Here is a 19096-nt window from a genome sequence, read left to right as displayed (position 1 = left end):
AGGTAGGCAGGCTGGGGAGTGGGAAAAGTGGGATGTGAGATGCTGGGAGGTGATAGGTGGATAGACAAAAGGCTGAAGAAAGAATTGAGAGGACAGTGGACCATGGAATAAAGGGAAAGAGGTAGAGACTGACCTTGTGAGTTCCTCCAGCATCCTTTAGGTTTTGTTCCAGATTTCCAGCATCCCTAGTCCACTTATGAAAACTCAAGCCGAGGACTGGAAAAGAAGGGGTCAGAATCTAGAGCAAAAGGGTGGTGTGGGGGTGGAAGTGAAGAATGAGCTAGTGGGTAATTGGTGACTCGAGATGAAGGGGGAAAGCAGGTAGGTGGGAGAGTGAGTAAAGAGTAGGAATGATATGAGGAGCTGGGAGATTCTTCTGCTTTCATAAATGGACGAATTACATTTCTGTTCGCAATGCCCCACATAGGCTGTGTCCTTTCAAAAAATGTACACAGAGGAGTTGTGGAGAGGACATTGTCTGGTAGTCTTCTCTTGGGTCCTTGGGATAGGTCACTTTCGCTCAAGTGTAACTTGTGGTCAGCATTCCTACTCCTTGCAGTGTGCTGGTCACCATCACTTAGTTGCGGACAGTCCTTTTCTAAGCATAGTAGAGTTTGAATGTCGAACATAGAACAGTACAGCACAGCACAGACCCTTTGGACAACAATGTTGTGCTGAACTTTTAACCTACTCCAAGCATGTGGTTAGCACAATGCTTTACAGTACCAGCAACCCAGGTTCAATTCCCCCCACTGCCTGTAAGAAGTTTGTACGTTCTCCCTGTGATTGTGTGGGTTTCCTACAGGTTCTCTAGTCTCTTCCATGGTCTAAAGACGTATCAGTTAGTAGTTAATTGATTAGTAGTTTAGTGTAGATTGTCTCTAGACAGGGTTAGGATTAAATCAGGTACTTGCTGGGCAGCACGACTCAAAGGGCCAGAAGAGTCTATGAAATGTTGTATCTCAATAAATAAATAAATAAATATCAATCTAATCCTTCCCTCCTACATAGCACTCCAAGCAACACATACAAAATGCTGGAGGAACTCAGCAGGCCAGGCAGCATCGAGGAAAAGAGTACAGTCGACATTTCAGCCTGAAACATTGACTGTACTCTTTTCCTAGATGCTGCCTGGCCCACTGTTCCTCCAGCATTTTGTGTGCGTTGCTCGGATTTCCAACATCTGCAGCCCCATCTGAAGAAGATATATAATGATCCTGAAAGAGAGCAGGAGTTGGGAGAGTGCGACACCCTAATAGACCCACCTGAACCGGATGTGCAGTTCGACATGTCAGAGCTGCAACTAAAGGAAGTCAGAGAGGTTGTCCGCAAAGCAAGGGCAAGCTCGGCTCCAGGACCAAGCAACACCTCATACAAAGTGTACAAGGACTGCCCCAAACTCCTGCTGCGTCTGTGGAAGATCCTGAGAATCTTCTGGAGAAGGGGGAAGATCCCAGAACAGTGGAGAGAGGCTGAAGGGGTGTGGATCCCGAAGGAGGAAAATGCCACCCAGATAGATCAGTCTCGCATCGTCTCTCTGCTGTGTGTCGAGGTGAAGATCTTCTTCAGTGCTGTTTCTAACCAGCTGTGCACCTACCTAGCAAAGAACATCTATATTGATACATCAGTCCAGAAGGGTGGCATTTCAGGGATGCCGGGCTGTTTGGAGCGTACTGGTGTGGTGACACAGCTCATCAGGGAGGCCAGAGAGAACAAGGGCAACCTGTCAGTGTTGTGGCTCGACCTGGCAAATGCATATGGCTCCATTCCGCACAAGCTGGTGCAGCTCACACTGACCAAATATCACGTCCCCAGCAGAATCAGAGACCTTATCGCTGATTATTACAGCAACTTCTGGATGAGGGTCTCTTCAGGAGCAATTACATCAACCTGGCACAAGGTGGAGGTCGGCATCATCACAGGGTGCACTATCTCAGTGACACTGTTCTCCCTAGCCATGAACATGCTCACTAAGTCTGCTGAACCAGAGTGCAAAGGGCCCAGAATGAATTCAGCTCAATGGCAACCACCTATCAGGGCATTCATGGATGACCTCACAGTCACCACAGAATCAGTCCCAGGCTGCCGGAGGATTCTGCAAGGGCTCGAAAAGCTGGTGGAGTGGGCCCGGATGCGTTTCAAAGCTGCCAAATCAAGATCAATGGTGCTGAGGAAGGGGAAGGTGGAGAACAAGTTCCGGTTCAGCATCGCAGGCACAGCCATCCCAGCCATCACAGAAAAGCCAGTCAAGAGCTTAGTTTTTGACAGCTCTTTAAGGGACACGACATCCACTCAGGCAACCTGCACCGAGTTGGGTGGCTGGCTGAAATCAGTGGACAAGTCTGGCCTACCCACAAAGTTCATGGCATTCTTCCCCGAATCTTGTGGCCCCTCCTTGTCTATGCAGTTCCGATCTTGAGAGTCGAAACCTTAGAGAGGAGGGTCAGCAACCACCTCAGGAGATGGCTGGGGCTGCCAAAGAGCCTGAGCACCATCGCACTCTATGGACACCACAACAAACTGCAACTGCCCTTCAAATCCTTGGAGGAAGAATTCAAGGTAACAAGAGCCAGAGAAGTGCTACAGTATAGGGACTCAAGTGACCCGAAGGTGGCTAGAGCAGGGATCCAAGTAAGGACTGGCAGGAAGTGGAGGGCAGAGGAAGCTGTTCAGGAGGCAGAGGCGAGGCTGCGTCACAGAAGGCTGGTGGGAGTGGTCACAAGAGGCCGAGCTGGGCTAGGATCCTTTCCAACTCCCCAAATGGACAACAGAGGGAAGGAAAGGCGTCGTCTAGTTCAGGAGGAGGTGAGAGCAGTAGTGGAGGAGATGAGAGCCTGCAAGGCGGTGGGAATGAAGCAACAGGGAGCTTGGACAAGATGGGAGAACGTGGTTGAGAGGAAAGTGACCTGGGCTGATCTTTGGAAAGCTGAACCACACCGCATCCAATTTCTCATCCAGGCAGTGTACGATGTGCTTCCAAGCCCATCAAACCTGCATACATGGGGCAAGGCAGAGTCATCTGCGTGCCCACTGTGCTCCAAGCGAGGAACCCTGGAGCACATCCTCAGCGGCTGTGCAAGGGCACTTGGTGAGGGACGGTACAGGTGGAGGCATGATCAGGTCCTGAAGACCATCACTGAAGCTGTCAGTGCAGGAGTTGAGTGGGTGAAGCAGTCCCAACCCCCCAAGCAGACCATTGCCTTTGTCAGAGCTGGGGAGCAGCCAATACCTGCCAAAAGAACATCTGCTGGCATCCTGACCTCTGCAAGGGACTGGCAGCTGTTGCTGGACCTCTAATGGCAGCTGAAGTTCCCCAACCATATCGCAGCCACCACCCTGCGACCAGACATTGTCCTAGTGTCTGAGTCTACTAAGCAAGTGGTGCTGCTGGAGCTGACAGTCCCATGGGAAGATAGCTTGGAAGAGGCCTTTGAAAGGAAGCTCTCCAAGTACGCAGGACTGGTCAGCAACTGTCAGCAGGCTGGAGGGAGAGCGAGGTGTCTTCCAGTGGAGGGTGGTTGTAGGGGATTCGTAGCCCGTTCTTTAGTTAGAGCCTTCAGCATTTTGGGCATCGAGGGAGAGAGGAAAAGGAGAGCCATCCACAGTACCACCGATGTGGCAGAGAGGGCCTCAAGATGGCTGTGGCTCAGAAGAGGGGAGCCATGGAGTCATAAGTAGCTAGCCATCTGGACACAAGCTGGGGTCTGATCAGCCCCGGCTGGGTCACCTGGAGGAGGGGATATGATGTTGAAAGACCCAAAACACCCGATGATTCCAGGAACATCAGTGAAGGTGTGCCCAGAGGCTTCAGTAGATGTATGTCCACAGCTCCAGGAAAACTATTGTTCAGGGCTGTATTTTAAATGTAATCTACAATCCACTTTCAGATCTGAAGATTAGTTGCTGAAGTTAATATTTTGCTCTATAAACTAACTCCAGAACACAGGCAGCAACCTGGTAAACCTCTTCTGTGTCCTTTGGATAGGTTACAGCCTGCTGAATGAATGGGAAACAGCGGATGAACTTTCTGTCTACACTCCTTGTGACTACCTGCCCAAGCAGTGTCAGGGCCAACTTGGCATTAGAATGGCAAATGCCTGACCTGTTGCCTGGGAACCTAAGACCCAGCTGCAGACTGAATCCAGCAAGGATCACAATCATGTTACGATGCACATACTAAAGAAACGAACTGAGCTGATAGATTTCCAGCAGCAAGAAATGTCTGTCTTTGTGTGTACCCCTCGCTGCTTTAAGTACAAGTTGTAATTGCTTGATGTGTGGTGTAAGTGCCCCGTTAGCAGCCTCCAAATCCATTGTGGTACCAGTTTCACGGCTGTTCTGATTGAGCTCTCTCACGTGCAGCTTTGCCAAGGAGATATGCATTTGATGAGGAACAAGGCAAAGATATGAAGAAATATTTCTTTCAGCAGCTGAAGCTGAGGGTCATTAGCTTTAGCAATATTAAAACGAGCTGAGTTCACACCTCCATGCATGCACGCGCTGAGAGATCACAGCTTGATATTTGCAATGTATTCTCTGCCAAATGGAAGCAACTGCCGCAGTATATTACTGGAACCAAGAGCCATGTCAAATGCTCAAAGGGATAATAAAATATTAATATGGAGACAGACATTAAGTGGCTTAGAGAAAGAAGCCATTGCCAATCCCAGGAGTGATTTTCGACATTTGATGTCTGCAAGACTGCGTCTATTCTTAGCCGGCAAGAAACCACATGTAATGTGACCTAAGTAAGCTCTTGTCTTTAATTTGGCAGATGAAAAGAGCCAGTTCTGACAGTGAGCTAATCCATAAAAAAGAGAAGTTGTGTGATCACTCTGGAGAGATCTTCTGGAAATTATAGAATAAAGGAGCAGGGAGGTCACAAGAGAGAGAGGATAGGAGTGGGGAAGAAAGAAATTAGAACAAAAAAAATCCATTGTAATGCAAAGTGGTCAACATGGTCAAAGTGTGGCTAAACTGTAGTAATTAGGGTTGCACACACAAGATGCTGGAGGAAGTCTGCAGGTCAGGAAGCATCTCCAGAAAGAAATAAAGTATCGACATTTTGGGCCGAGACCCTTCGTCAGGACTGAAACGTTGACACTTTATTCCTTTCCATAGATGCTGCCTAACCTGCTGAGTTCCTCCAGCATTTTGTGTGCATGTGTTACTCTGGATTTCCAGCATCTGTGGAATCTCTTTTGTAAGTGATTAGGGTTTGCTGGTTAGTTTGAGAACCAGGTAGTCGAAGAGAAGTCTCTGAGGGCTCTGTTGGTCAGATTAACCATGGATGCTGCATCCGAACTGTCTAAATATGCAAGCTTGGGCAGTGGAATATGGAGAGCAATCTGTTGCACATATAGCAGGCTCCCCCTCTCCACTCATCTAATGAACCCAAAGGAACGGCTAAGACCAATACAGTCTGACACCAGCAGTGTCACAGAAGTTGCCAGTTAGCGTTTTATTCAATGCAGGACTGCCTTAGGGATACCAGTTCCAGATTTTTCCCTTGGGGTTTACTCCCAAAGCCTTCCTTGTGGGTAGGTATGGCCACAAGGCAGAGGAGGTTTGAGATCAGCGCTTTCCTTCTCCTAAATGAGCTGCCAACCATGGCTGACAAGTCCCATCTGTCTGAAGTGACTGGTTTTAAGGCATCAGTAGCCCTTCTTCAGTCAGCAGAAACTGTTCTGCTGGGCTTCGTAGCTAAGTCACATGTGAATGCCAGGAGCTAGACTTGGTTGTCAGAGGCTATTTGAGACACACACCACTAGGAGCATTTAATAAGTAGTGGGAGCTTATCCTCGTTACCAACCCCAGCTATAATAACCTTAATGAACCTTTGAAGGGGAGCAGCTGTCCTTGAACCTGATGGCAAGGAACTTCAGGCTTCTGTAGCACTTGCTGATGGCAGCTGTGAGAAGAGGCATGGCCTGGATGGTGGGAATCTCTGATGATCAACGTTTCTTTGTTGAGGAAGCATGAGTGGGGAGGGATATGTTCATGATGCATTGGGCTGAATCCATTACTCTCTACAACTTCTTACGCTCTTCTGCATTTGAGTTGCTGCATCTGATTGAAGCTGTAGAATAAAACTGAGTCAAGTTATTGGGTGTTGCACCAGGAATGAGCACGCCTTCTGAAAATTCCCCCTGTCTTATCGTACAGAGGCAGGTCAACTGGTCTAATTCTGTTGTGTTATTCTTCAAAAGATCCACACTATTACTTGCAACCTACTAACTCTAACCTCTATGCTTCTGGAATGCGGGAGGGAGCTGGAGAACCCGGAAGAAAACCACACAGTCACAAGGAGAATGTACAATGTCCTTACAATCAGTGACTGGAACCAAGACCTGATTGGTGATGGTTCGTGCCGTAAAGTAATTGCACCCACTGTTACACTCCTCTGCCACCAGTGATACCGAGGACAACCAGAACTCACATTACGGAGATTCAGGAGCAATGCCTGGAGGTACACAATCAGTCAGGCAGCATCCATGGAGAGAAGTGAACAGTCGATGTCGCTGGTCGGAACCCTTCATTAGGACTGAACCAAAGGTGGAAGATGCCCAACTGACAGAAAGGAAGTATGGAGAACTGGATTGAAAAGTAGAAGAGAGATAACCCATTCATTTCAGTCAGGGGGTCTTAACCCAAAATATCAAATGTCAATTTCCCGGCGTAGATGCTGCCTGACCCACTAAGTCCCTCCAGCTCCACTTCCCTCTCCATTCTCGCTATGCAGCAAGGGAACAGATCCTACAGTCTAACTTGTCCATACCAACCAGGGTGCCCAAAGCTAGCTTGATTTGCTCGCATTTGGCCCACGTTCAAACCACATTTCCTAAAACTTTGCAGATCCTTGTGTTCAATCCTCACAGATGCTGCTAGACATGTTAAGTTCCTTCAGTTCCTTTGTGTGTACCTCCAGAACTCACTTAGATTGTTCAGATCTCCTAATCGGCCCCTTCCCAGCAATAATCTGGATTCAATACAATTCACATTATAACCAGCCCCACGTTTCAGCTTTCTCACTGCATAATCAGCCTTTTTCCTTTTTTTTAATCAAATCAATAATTAATCTTTCAGAACCTTCCAAACCGCAATTTGAAAAAGAAAACCAATCCTATGGTAAAAGAGATATAAATCAGCCAGGTCGCCCAGCTCGTAATCCAGCATATGTGAGTGGAATTTTACTAAATCTGATTACTACACTTTTTATAAAATGCCTAATAGGGGAGTCACAAATACTCACTGTTAATATAAATCAAACGTCACAGCTTAAAGCAGCAGATTCCTGTGTTGTTAACCTGGCATGACACAATTTCAAATTACGCTTGCTAAATCTGAGGACAATGCGGAGACAGCAATGGGTTGTAGTATTTCTTTCTGTTCATCTATTTGCTATATATTTAGAGATACAGCGCATCATCGCAGCATGTTACAACGTGTTGGCATGTGGCCAAGTGGTTAAGGCATCGGTCTAGTGATCTGAAGGTCGCTAGTTCGAGCCTCAGCTGAGGCAGCATGTTGTGTCCTTGAGCAAGGCACTTAACCACACATTGCTCTGCGATGACACCGGTGCCAAGCTGTATCGGCCCTAGTGTCCTGTCCCTTGGACAATATCGGTGGCTTGGAGAAGAGAGACTTGCAGCATGGGCAACTGCTGGTCTTCCATACAACCTCCCAAGGCGCAAATCCATGGTCTAACGGATGCCTATATAAAAGGAAAGAGATACAGCACAGAACTGACTCTTCCAACCCAGAAGCCCACCTATTCCCTCTTTTCGTTACTACTAGGGAGGAGGTACAGAAGACACATACTCAACGATTCAGAAAGAGTTTCTTTCCCTTTGCCATCAGATTTATGAATGGACAATGAATTCATATACACTACTTCACTATGCTTCTTTCTCTGTTTTTGCACTATTTTAAAACTTTTTTAGATATATTTTTCTTATTGCAATTTGTTTTTTTATTGTGTATTGGAACACATTGCTGCCACAAATCAATACATTTCATGACATACACCAGCTATATTAAACTTGATTCTGTTTCTCTTTAACCCTAGCCTAATCACAGGGCAATTTATAGTGACTAGTTAACCTACTAAAGGGTATGACTTGGGAATGTGGGAAGAAACGGGATCATCCAGAGAAAACCCACACAGTTCATGGAGAGATCGAGCAAACTCCTTAAAGACAGCATTGGAAATGAACTCTGAATTCCAGTGCTCCATGCTGTAATTATTATTAATGGCTGGCTCTGTCTGTCTAAGTAGACAATGGATGCGCCCGTTCCGGGGCACAGACCTGGGCGATGAATATGGAGATCCTGGGCTGCCCAGACATCAAGATCCCCCTCTTGGCCTCGCGGATGTGGTCCAAAGGAATGCGAAGCAGTACATTTGGCATCAGCTTGGCTGCGGGAGCTGCCGGGAGGTGACGTGATACGTCATCCAACTGCCTTAGGGGCTCCACTCCGGATTTGTGTAGGGTTTACTCCTCAGCCTTCTCTTCTCCCGGAGATACCCACAAGGCAGTGGGATCCGCAACCCTGGATAGGGGCTCGTACCGGGTACTGTCAGCCGGAGCCAGCTGAGCCCGGGACTCGAGTAAGGCAGGGTCGTCACACCCTGTAGTAGTGACATATGGAGCCACTACCCACTACCCCAACTGCTGTAATAGCGACACATTAACAATGAACTCACTTTCAATGAATCTACAACTCATGTTCTCAATGTTATTTATTGAAATTTCTTATTTATTATTGGCATGATTTATCTTTTTTTGTACATTGGATGCTTATCCAATTTTGTTATGCATAGTTTTTCATTAATACTATTGCTTTCCTGTGAATGCCTGCAAGAAGGTGAATCTCAGGGTAGTATGTGGTGACATACATGTAATTTGATAGTACATTGAACTATTGCTACTTTACATGAGTAATGTGTCAATAAAGTTATTGCGAGATAACAAGAAAACACTTCCATCAGTCTAACTGCTCCATGCTAACCAGGGTGCCCACGAAAACTGTTCCCAGTTGCCTGCATTTGGCCAACAGTACTGTGCAAAACTCTTAGACACATATATTTAGCTAGAGTACCTAAAACTTTTGCACAGTACTATATTTGCCATCGGGAAGTGAAGAATGAGTTTGTAAATCTTGTGGGAACAAGGGATGTTGGGAATGGTGAGGGTGGAGCACTGTGGGAGGGGTGTGGGAGAATTAGCAGAGAAGGAACACCAGGGATGATACAGACACACCTAGCCCTGAGACACTAGCAAAGTCATTTGTTTCCAAACAATTGTTTTATTGATCATTACAGGATGTCTCTCTGGTGCTTCCCGTTCCCTCCCCTTTCTCTTCCCCTTTTCCCAAACATGATTCCTCTCTTCCCGCCCCCTTCTCACTCTCAGTCCACTATGGAGACCCATATCAAAATCAGGTAACGTCACTCAAGTATGTGGCTAATTTTTTTTTCACAGTCACTATACAATGCACTACGTAAAATTACTGCAGTCGAAGACACCTTGGCCATACATACAGGATGTGCCTAAGACTTTTGAACAGTACTGTATAAAACCTCTCCTATCCATGCACTTATCCAAATGACTTTTAAATGTCATTATTACAGATGTCTCACCTAATTTCTCTGACAACTTGTTCCGTACATCAGAATCAGAATTATTATCACTCATTTATATGGTGTGAAATTTGCTGTTTTCGTGGCAGTTAGTGCAGTGCAAAGACATAAAATTGTTATAAATTACAAAAATAAATGAATTGTGTAACTAAAAAGGAATAGCAAGGCAGGGTTCATGAATTCATGGGTCATTCAGAGCACCACGAGACAGAGGAGCAGAATTAGGTCATTTGTCCCATTGAGTCTGCTCTGCCATTCCACAATGGCTGATTTATGATCCCTCTCAACCCCATTCTCCTGCCTTCACCTGTAACTTCCGACATCCTGACTAATCAGGAACCTATCACCCTCCACTTTAAATATACTTAACAACTTGGCTTCAACAGCTGTCCACAGATTCACTACCCTCTGACTAATGAAATTCCTCCTGTGCTAAAAAGATGTCCCTTTATTCTGAGGCTGTGCCCTCTGGCTCTAGACTCCCCCACTATAGGAAACATTCTGTCTACATCCACTCTATCCAGACCTTTCAATATTTAATAGGTTTCAATGAGATTTCCCCTTATTCTTCTAATCTGAATTTAGAGAGAAAGAGCTGTTTCTGACTTATTTGATGTGGGTCTACATGTACCTTTTCCCTTTGTGTGAAGAAGCTGCCCACAGTTCCCTTTTTAAAGCTTTCCCCTGTCACCTTTAACCTATTCAACTTTTTGGTTCCCTTTCCCTGTGTGTTCACTCTATCTCTGCCCTCATCAGGGTCAGAATCAGGTTTACTAACACTGACATATGACGTGAAATTTGTTGTTTCGTGGCAGCAATACAATCCAAGCCATTAAGCTTAATCTAAATTTTGTAAAAAGAAAAAAATGGGTAGTATTAGGGATGCAGAATCAAAAAGGGTAACAAATACAGTACTCAACATGTTATATCTCAATGCACAGAGTATAAGAAAAATGGTGGATAATCTGGTTGAAATATTATAGATCGTCAGGTATGATGTTGTGGCCATCACTGAATTGAGGCTGAAGAATGGTAGTAGTTGGGAGCTGAATGTCCAAGGTTATACGCTGTATCAGAGTTGTTAGGAAGATAACTAGTGGGTGTGATGTCTCTCTGCTGGTAAAGAATGGCATCAAATCAGCAGAAAGATGGGACATAGGATCGGAAGATGTTGAATCCTTGTGGGTTGAGTTAAGAAACTGCAAGGGTAAAAGGACCCTGATGACAGTTATATACAGGCCTCCCAACAGTAGCTGGGATATGAACCATAGCTTACTATGGGAAATAGAAAAGATGTGTCAAAAGGACAATGCTTTGATAGTCTTGGGAGATTTCAACATGCAGGTCGATTGGGAAAATCAGGTTGGTAATGGATCTCAAGAGAGTGAGTTTGTTGAATGCCTAAGAGATAGCTTTTTAGAGCAGTTTGTCATTAAACTCACTAGTGGATCAGCTATATTGGATGAGGTGCTATGTATTGAACTGGAGGTGATTAGGGAGCTTAAGGTAAAAGAATCCTTAAGAGGAAGTGATCACAATATGATTGAATTCAACTTGAAATTTGATAGGGAGGGACAAAGTCTGACGTAGCAATATTTCAGTGAAGTAAACAAAATTGTAGTAGTATGAGAGAGGAATTGGCCAAAGTAGATTGGAAGGAGATACTGGCAAGGATGACAGCAGAGCAGCAATGGTGTAAGTTTCTGGGAAAATGAGGAAGGTGCAGGATAGATGTATGCAAAAAAGGGGGAAAATCTCAAATGGCAAAATAATACAACTATGACTGACAAGGGAAGTCAAAGCTAATGTAGAAGCAAAAGAGAGAGGGCATATAACACTGCAAAAGTTAGTGGGAAGATAGAGAAATGGGAAGCTTTTAAAACCCTAACAGAGAGCAACTAAAAGGATCATTAGAAGGGAAAAGATGAAATATGAAAGCAAGCTAGCAAACAATATCAAAGTGGATAGTGAAAGCTTTTTCAAGTATGTAAAAATAAGAAAGATGAGAGTGGATATAGGATCACTAAAAAGTGAGGCCGGAGAAATAATAACAGGGCCAAGGAGATGGTAGAAAACTTAATTGAGTACTTGCATCAGTCATCACTGTGGAAGACGCTAACAGTGCGCCAGTTGTTGAAGGGTGTGGGGGAAGAGAAGTGAGTGCAATTAGTATTACAAGGGAAAAGGTTCTCAAAAAGCTGAAAGCCCTAAAGGTACACAAGAACCTGGACCAGATGAACTACACCCTAGGTTTCTGAAAGAGGTAGCAGTGGAGATTGTGGGGGCAGTAGTAATCATCTTTCAAAAAAAAAATGATTGGACTCTGACATGGTGCCAGAGGACTGGAAAATTGCAAATGTCACTCCACTCTTTATGAAAGAAGGAAGGCAGCAGAAAGGAAATTATAGACCAGTTACCCTGACCTGAAATCTTTTGAATCTTGAAAGGCCTAGACAGAGTAGATGTGGAAATGATGTTTCCCATGGTGAGGGAGTATAGGACAAGAGGGCACAGCCTCAGGATCGAGGGGCATCCATTTAAAACAGAGCTGCAGAGAAATTTCTTTAGCTGGATGGTGGTGAATTTGTGTAATTTGTTACTACAGACAGCTGTGGAGGCCAGGTTATTGGGTATATTTAAGGCAGAGATTGATAAGCTCTTGATTGGGCATGGCATCAAAGGTTATAAGGAGAAGACCAGGAAGTGGGGCTGAAGAGGAGAAGAAAGGATCAGCCATGATTGAATGGTGGACCAGAATCAATGAGCCAAATGGCCTAATTCTGCTCTTATGTCTCGTGGTCTTATGGTCTATAACAGAGCCAGCCTTTCTAATCAGTTTATTGAGCCTGTTACCATCATGTCAGTTGATACTATTGCCTTGGCACACTACTGCATTGCAGATTGTACTGGCGACAACAGACTGGTAGAACATGTGAAAGAGAGGGCTGCATACTCCAAAGAACCTCAGTCTACTCAGGAAGTAGAGGAGACTTTGGTCCTTCTTGTACGCAGACTCTGTGTTAGTGTTCCACTCAAGTCTGGCATTCAGGTGCACCTTGTAAGTCCTCACAACATCCACGTCCTCACCAACAATAGTCGCAATTCTCTGCAGCTCATCACAATCTCCTTTGTCTTACCGATGTTGAGTTGCAGATGAACCAGCTTACACAATTTGACAAAGTCCTTCACCAAGGCCCTGCATTCATCCTCCCTTTATACACCCAACTATTGCTGAGTCTTCAGAGAATTTCTGCAGATGACATGACTCAGTGTTGTGTCTGAAGTCCGACTATCTAGATCTTATTGTCACAGGCACTCAGGTACAGTGAAAACATTTGTTTTGCATGCTATCCATTCAGGTCATACAACGGTGCACTCAGTAGTATACAGGAAAACAATAAAAGAGTAAAGAATAATGTGTTACAGTTTCAGAAAAAGTGCAATGCAGGCAGGCAACAAGGTGCAAGGTCACAACAAAGTAAATTGTAGGGTCAAGGGACCAACTTATTGTACTAGGGAACTGTTCGACAGTTTTCAAACGGAAGCTGTCCTTGAGCCTCAGGCTTTTGGTATCTTCTACCCAAAGGGAGAGGGAAAAAGAGAAAATGTCCGGGGTGGGTGGGGTCTTTGATCATGCTGGCTGCTTTACTGAGTAAGCAAGAAGCATCAAGGTTTGTAAAGGAACTCTTGTTTTAAAGAAGTTCTGAGCTGTTCCCCACTCAATACTTTTGATTTATTTGACACAGCTTGGAATAGGCCCTTCTGGCCCTTTGCATTGCACCTCCCACCAAGCCCCCAACTTAACCCTAGCCTAATAATAGGACAATTTACAATGACCAATTAACCTATGTCTTTGGACTGTGGGAGGAAACCGGAATACACGGAGGAAGCCCACACGGCTCGTAGGGAGAATATACAAGATCCTCACAGACAGTGGTGGGAATTGAACCTGGGTTACTGGTGTTGTAAAGCATTGTGCTAACCACTACCATGCTATCCTTTCCTTCAATCAACTCTATTAAAACAGATCATCTTGTCATTAAGTTGCTGTGGATGTTGGAGTCTTGTTGTGCATAAATTGGGCACCTCATTTCTTACTTCAGGAAAGTGATTGCAGAAGCCCTTAATTGGCTCTAAAGTGCTTTGGGCTAACCAAGGTCACGAAAGGTGCATTATTAATTTATGCTCCTTTCTCTACACAGTTGATTATGATGGACCTGGGTCTCAGGGTTATGGTGACAGGAAGGACAAGGGAGGTAAGTTTGAGATTATTTTCCCCTCAAGAGGGTGATTAGAACAAGGAAGCCTCAGTACAAGTGGTTTTGGAGGCAGAAAAAGTCACATCACTCAAAAGAAGGGGATAACTACTTGGAAAGGGAGAACAGAGAGGAGTTAGAGAAAGAGCAAAGCAGAGGAGATTAAATTTGACAGCTCCAGTTACAAACCTGGGTTTGATGAAGCAAATTGCTTCCTCCTGTGCATTAATTTCCATGATTTTGTGTCTGCTGCTCGATTCTAATTTTTCTTTTGATATTTTGCTCGCAGATGCTAATGAAGTTAATATAAGGAGGCATCACAAGCACTGGCACAAAGCAGTGATTTCTGGAAAGAAAGAGCATTCATTTGCACAGCACTTTCGCAACCCGCAGACATGCCAAAGAGCTTTAAGCTAATGAGGGGGATAAGACAACTTTATGATTTTGCAAATTTGGAAGTAATGTAGGCAAGTGCAAGCACCACGGTAGTGTAGTGATTAGCCTGACGCTATTACAGGTTGGGGCATCGGAGTTCAGAGTTCAATTCTGGCATCCTCTGTAAGTTTGAACATTCCTTTCCATGAGTACGTGGGTTTCCTCTGGGTTACCCAGTTTCCTCGCACAGTACAAAGAAATACCAGTTAGCAGGTCAACAGGTCTTTGTAAATTGTCCATGATTAGGCTTGGTGAGTTGATGGGCAGCACAGCTCGAAGTGCCTGTGTTCTGTTCTGTTGTGATATCTCTAAAATAAAAACGTAAAATAATAAAAACGTAAAAACTGTGTGATACCGTATGTTCAAAAGCCCTTAATATAACAGAGATACAGAAGGAACGTAAACCACAAGTCCAAAAGACAAAGGAGCAGAATTAGGCCCTTCGGTCCATTGAGTCTGCTCTGCCATTTCATCATGGCTGATCCATTTCCTTCTTAAACCCCATCTCCTGCCTTCTCCCCATAACTTTTCACACCCTGACCTGCAATCTCCACCTTAAATACACCCAGTAACCTAGACTCCACAGCAATGAATTTCACAGAATCACTACCTTTTTGTTTCTGCAATCAGTCTTGTGACCCTCCTCTGAATCCTCTCCAATATCAGCGTATCCTTTCTTAGATAAGGGGCTCAAAACTGCTCATAATACTCCAAGTAAGTCCACACCAGTGCCTTATACAGCCTCAGCATTACATCCTTGCTTTTGTGTTCATGTCCTCTTCTGATTTTAGAGTAGATTAAAAATTTGGCACAATATCATGGGCTGAAGGGCCTGTACTGTGCTGTAGTGTTCAATATTCTATGTTTTAAGGGGGGTATTTTGAATTACTATCTTCACCTGCAGCTGAGGGCCTTAGAAGGAAAAGGAGCAGTATTGGAAAAGCCCCAAACTTATGAGGTCAGATTCCTTCTTCTCCTGTCCTTTACCTTTTCCACCTATCACCTCCCAGCTTCTCACTTCATCCCCCACTCCAAGCTCCTATCTTCCCTCTCACCCGGTTTCATCTGTCGCCTTCTAGCTTCTCCTCTTTCCCCTTCCTTTCCAGTCTTGATGAAAGGTCTTGTTCTGAAACATCAACTCCATAGATGCTGCCTGACCTGCAGAGTTCCTTCAGCATTTTGTGTGCATTGCTCAGGTTCCCAGCATCTGCAGAATCTCTTGCATTTATAATGAGGCAAGATATTTTAAACCACAGTAAAGAAAGAGAACATTTGGGGGTCTGGCAAATCACAAAGTTATTAATTTTGAGGTTGAAAAGAGGACAAAACAGGTAATAACGTTTCAGGAGACCATATTTCAGGCAACCAGATCTTGAAATGAATTCCTGTCTGAAAGGAATGAAAATGGAAAGAACTATTTAAGGAGATGAATATGGACTGAAACAGGGGAATTTCAAGAGTCATTCTTTGGCATAGCTGAGGGAATTTGTATCAGAGACAATGTGAGAATATAACAGAAAGTAAAACCAATTCGGATTAAAATGAAGACAAAGTTTAGAAAAGTAACATAGGGCACACGAGGACGTTAATGAAAAATGTGAAATAACTCCAACTCTATTACAAACAGTTCTGATTGTCATGCATTTGGATAAGATTTATGGGTAAGTTGCCTGTGCTGGAGGAGTTAAGTTGCGAGGAAAGATCAGATAGTTTGGGGTTGTTTGCTTTGAACAGAGGACGCCGCGGGGCGGTTTCATCAAAGCATGTAAATTTATGAGCAGGGAGAATAGGAAGAGCATAGTTCCCTGTCAATAAAGTGAAGGTAGAGATTGAGGGTGATTCATTGAGGGGAGGATATGAGAAAATTGTTTTCATGTAAGGACTGGTGAAGGTTTGAAAAATATTGTATGAAAGGGGGAGGTGTGACTAGAAACCCCAGAAGATCTCCACTAGAGTGGCAGCACAAACTAAGCACATTCTAGACCGCTTGCCCTAGTTATAGTAAAAACAAAGCTTGCCCTAAGTTATAGTAAAATCAAAGCATGGGACTGTGGCAGAGCTGACAGAGTTTCCATCTCACAGTGCCAGAGACATGGGTTCAATTCTGAAATCTGGCATATGGACTCTGCGTGCTTTTCCTGTAACTGCATGGGTTTGCCCCCGGTGAACATTAAACATAGAACACAAAAAACAATCTAATCTAATCTATTCCATATCCCTACCTTAACCTCTAACTTTATTTTAATCTTGTTCTTTGTAATTATTGAATGTTGTTGTTTTTGTTGCATGTCGTGCCTTACCAATGCAAATTCCAAATGAATGTAGCTGTATATGGGGAATGGAGCTGATCCTTAATCCTTTAAGGAAGGTGAGTGAGTGTTCAGTGCTGTCTACCATCCTCTCCCTCACTGCTGCTGAATGGAGGTGTCTGTGTGTGACCAGTCTTACTTGCTGCTCCTGGAAGAAGATCCCTGTGGTCATATGGTCTCTCTCTCCCCTGATGCTGCCAGAGTCCCGGGTCTTGGGCGAGGTTTAATCTCAGCGGTTTGTGGATTAGACGTCGTCATTCATGTTACGATGTGTCTCTGGATTCTGGTCTCTCCTTTTCATAGTTGCTGTTTTGTGTGATTTTCATCAGGGCAGCCTCTGCAGGTAATGAATAAGACAGTGCTAGATTGGACTAGAACTGAGCTGAACTGAATATGCCTGGACTCTTTCAATTTTGTGTTTTATATTCTGTTTATTTTTGGCTCATTTTTTTGCCGTTTGTGTGATTTGTTTCTTTTTTGCACATTGGGGGCGAAGGGGGGGGGAAGGTTGATGTTTTCCTTTGAACGGGTTCAATGGTTTTCTTTGTGCCTGACTGTGGGAAGATGAATCACAGGGTTTTACACTGCATACACACGTTGATAGTAAATGTACTTTCATCTTTGAATCTTGAATCTTGACTTAGGGCATCATGGTTTGAAGCATCAGCGTGAACCTGAATGATCACTGGGGAGCCACAGTAATGTACTGGTGAGTGTAACACGATTACAGCTTGGGGCGTCGGAGTTCACAGTTCAGTTCGGGCGCTGTCTGTAAGAAGTTTGTACGTCTTTACCACGAGCCCACGTTTCCTCCAGGTGTTTCCACGTTCCAAAGACATTACTTGGTCATTGTAAATTGTCCTGTGACTCGGCTCGGGTTAAACAGGTGGGTTACTGGGCAATGCCCTCGTTGGGCTCGGAGGCCCTGTTCTGCGCTGTATCTCTGAATAAATAAATCAATCTCATGCCGGAGATTTGTTGGGCATTTTCACCAGCACCACATCCTTCAAAGCCCTGAAGAACAAAACAAACTTCCCTTGATTTTCTGATTGTCAAATTCAGTTTTACTGGAGATTATTGAAGAAAGGCAGCAGAGAGGGTTAATATTCCACTTTATTCCAAATGCATACTCTGTCTCTCCAGACATGACTGTTCATCATCATTGAAAATCCTCTTAAATGGGGATTAAGTATTAAATTCATACGGGCAGCTTGGCCCCAACACTGCCTTGTTCACCAGAGAGAGCTAAGAGATAGGAAAAGAGAGAGACAGAGAGATGCATGAATATTTAGCTCCAAGGCTCAATAGCAAGGTAGAAAATTTAAATACCTTTTCAGATTCACAGTTCCCAGTGCAGAAAAAGGAAAACAGCTCTCCTGACAGATTCGCGTTTATTTCTCACGTACATTGAAACACACAGTGAAATGCGCCGTTCGCGTTAATAACTAACACACCCAAGGGTGTGCTGGGGATAGCACACAAGTGTCACCACACGTTCCATTGCCAAGGTAGCAAGATGACAACACCAAACAGCAGCAATAACAACAGAACAAAACAAGTCAACAGCAAAGAGCAATTTCCCACCCTCCCACCCACCCAACCCACACTCTCTCTCTCTCTCTCTCTCTCTCTCTCTCTCTCTCTCTCTCTCTCACACACACACACACACCTTCAACCTCAGTACAGGCCATTTCCGGGCCTTTGGTCCTTGGCTCAGACTCTTAGATTCACAGACATCAGGCCTGTAACCTCCAGTCCCTGGCCTGGACTGGCAAACTCAACCTCTATCTCCACACTCACAGACTTTGGTTTTTGAACTTTAACCTGCAGACCTGTGGAGATTTGGACCTCATCCTGAGGCTTTGTCCTCCAGAAGCCGCCAACGTCTGAGTATCGGCCCCATGGCTAGCTGATCATGGGCTTGACCTTCGACTCCCAGACTCCTCATGGATTGATCCTCCGGTCTCAATTCCAGGACTTGACAATCAGGATTTTAACCTTTAGGTCTCGAATTCTGGGCTTGCAAAGAACACCGATTCTGGTGAGCAGGGGAGGGCGAACAGGCCATCATCACTCCTGCCCGTTTAGGCCTCCAACTTGAAACTTGATGTGAGCTTCAAAGTTTGAGGAACAAGACATAGCTCAGGTTATGAGGGGAAATGGTATTTTGCTGTGCTCTGGATTGTGGTAGGCTTTAGTGCGGTGCTCTTTCAGGTCACTGAGTCATTCTTACCTCAGTGCACTGTTGCAATGAATTGATCGATATGGATATCGTGTTAAGTAGTTTTTCACTGCAAGTCTGGGCTAGGGACTGGAGTTGGTGAATCTGGGGGCTTGAGTTGAGTCTGGGCCGGTGGGGGAGGCGGATACCATAGGGTCCTTTAATAGACTCCTGGACAGGTACATGGAGCTCAGAAAAATAGAGGGTTATGGGTAACCCGAGATAATTTCTA

This window comes from Mobula hypostoma, chromosome 12 (genome assembly GCF_963921235.1).
Source record: "Mobula hypostoma chromosome 12, sMobHyp1.1, whole genome shotgun sequence".
NCBI classification, from domain to species: domain Eukaryota; kingdom Metazoa; phylum Chordata; class Chondrichthyes; order Myliobatiformes; family Myliobatidae; genus Mobula; species Mobula hypostoma.
Note: the sequence above shows the minus strand (reverse complement) of the source record.